This window comes from Balaenoptera acutorostrata, chromosome X, assembly GCF_949987535.1.
Source record: "Balaenoptera acutorostrata chromosome X, mBalAcu1.1, whole genome shotgun sequence".
Lineage (NCBI taxonomy): Eukaryota > Metazoa > Chordata > Mammalia > Artiodactyla > Balaenopteridae > Balaenoptera > Balaenoptera acutorostrata.
In genome coordinates this window covers 86,018,087-86,020,445 of record NC_080085.1, presented here as the reverse complement: position 1 = coordinate 86,020,445, position 2,359 = coordinate 86,018,087, and positions in this window count along the sequence as shown.

Below are 2,359 nucleotides of genomic sequence, written 5' to 3'. Positions count from 1 at the left end.
GCTTCTCCAACTCCCCCTTTGGCTGCATACATCAGAAAGAGACTGCAGAGAGGTACAGGAGTCACACACAATTGCATGTTACTCTGGAGGGATGTAGGAGTCTATGGAACACCTGGCACTCAGTGTGCACACAAAGAAGCAAAATCCAGTCATTTGAAAGATCTTTCATTTAAATGTATTTCTAACAAAAGATGCCACATACTCCCTGTCTTACTCCAAACGGAAGCGTTCAATTTATTCATTAATGGTGAACCTAGGGAGCCGCAGTCCAACTTCCTCCCACTGTGCCCAAACTGTTCTTAATAGACCATCTCTTTGAGTAAAGAGAGGAGTTCAGGCACCATGCAGAATAAATTCTTGCCTTAATTTAAAAGCATTACAAGAAATGGAAGATCCATGTTGAGACCCTGGAGAACTCCCTGCAGAGACTTCCTCTTCTTGCTGCAGGTAAGAAGTAACTAGCTCATGGAGAAAGGGAAAGAGAAGGCCAAAGGGCAGGTGAAGTAAACTGAATTCCTTGAAATCTGTATCCTCTTCCCTCCCAGAGAGTGGACTCTCTCAGTGGCTGCCACAGACTGCCTTTTCCACTGTCTTCTAGTGATCCCTAGCACTCTGCTTTCCTCCCTCAGCTCTCACTCCCGAATTGTTCTTCTGAGTTTCTTGGTGAACAATCATCATATCCATCTGATCCATGATGATGATATATAAAAGAAAGTCCAGTAAAATAAAGTCATTGAAAACAAGTGCCTTGACAGAGCTGAAAAATCTATAACTACATAGAAATAAGTATGAGAAATTTCCAAATGCACCTTTGAAAGAGTTTTGCAAATTTTAATATTTATGTAACTATAATATATAACGTAAGCCTGGTATACATATAATATACATTGTAACATATAACATATATATTTTATAAAATAATATATGGTATACATAGTTTATATATATATGGCTATCTTTCTAAGAAAAAAAATGAGAAAAGCAGATAGTCCTCATTGATAAAGCAGTAAGCTTTTCATTTTGAAGTCTCATCAGAATTTTGAAAGAAAAATAGAGTAAGATTTTAGAGGGAAATTGAAAATTGCTAGTCTAAGGGTTGCATTTTGCCTGGAGATTTCTTTTGTTTTTGGAGGGGGGTAGCAGAGAGCTTTGTTTTGTTTCATTAATGGGTTTTTTTTGATTGATAAAATGGAATTTTATTTCAGAATATGATGGGAACCAATTAGGATAACTAATGTAATACGTACTAGTTCACGACATATATGTTTCATTATGTTTTGATATGAATACTTTTGGTGGGGAACACACTCTCCAATTTTCCTCAAGTAGCACCTCTCTCTATTGCCCTCCACCTGGCTACATCACACCCCTAGCAACAGACAGCCTTTGCGTTTATAGCTCTTCTTGGCCTAGAGAATTTTAAGGCTGAAAGAGACATTAGAGATTATTTGGTCTCATTTCCAAAATCGTTTCCTGTAGTCCCACTCTTCCAATGCTATGCAATGTTGCCTGCAATAGAAAAGAAACACAATTTGAAATGCTCTTTCTCTTACTGCAGTCAGTGCATTTCTGATGTTCCAGGTCATGGCAAGTTCACCAATTTGACAGCTCATGTGCTTTTAGCATGCTTGCTTTCCTGTTGGTGGCAGAATAACCTCTGTGTACTATGATAACCTCCACAAGAACAGATATTTATTCCAAGTCCAACGGTAGTGTAGCAACTTCATATGCATGCTGCAGACAGAGATGGAACTTGTGAATGTGATTTATGGTGAAAGGCTTCAAAGCTGTGTGGAAACACCTTAGCATAGACACGTAACTGTATTTCTCACTGGTAAAGCTTATTCCTATGCCTGGTTTTACAATGAATTGAGGAAGATTCTTTGGGCTTACTGTTGTTGTTGCTTTTGTATAAGAGTTCAAAATCCATCAGGGTCACAAACAGAGTCTATTCTATAATGAGTAAAATTCACTGAAAAGCAGAGAAATCTCATTTCTGTTGCAGGTGTGGGCTTGCATGGCCTTTTCCCCTACACATCTGCCTAGAATTTCTTATCGCTACCAAGGAAAATAAAGGGAAGGCCATTTGGCATAAGAAATGCTTTTCCTTCTGACTTTGCCTGAAACCCCTTCAACTGCGAGGAAAACGGGAGGATCTATATGCTGCCTATACCGTGCACTAGCCTGCTGTGCCACATACAGGAGTGCCGTGGTGCTAGGGATACCTCTTGAGCATTTGGGAAATAAAGTTGTGGAGCTGGAAACCTCTAGCTCAGCAAATGCGCTGGCAGCTTGGTAACTATTTGTAACATATTTTGGAGAATTGGTTTTTCCTGGGTCAGAGTAAAGTGGATTTCAG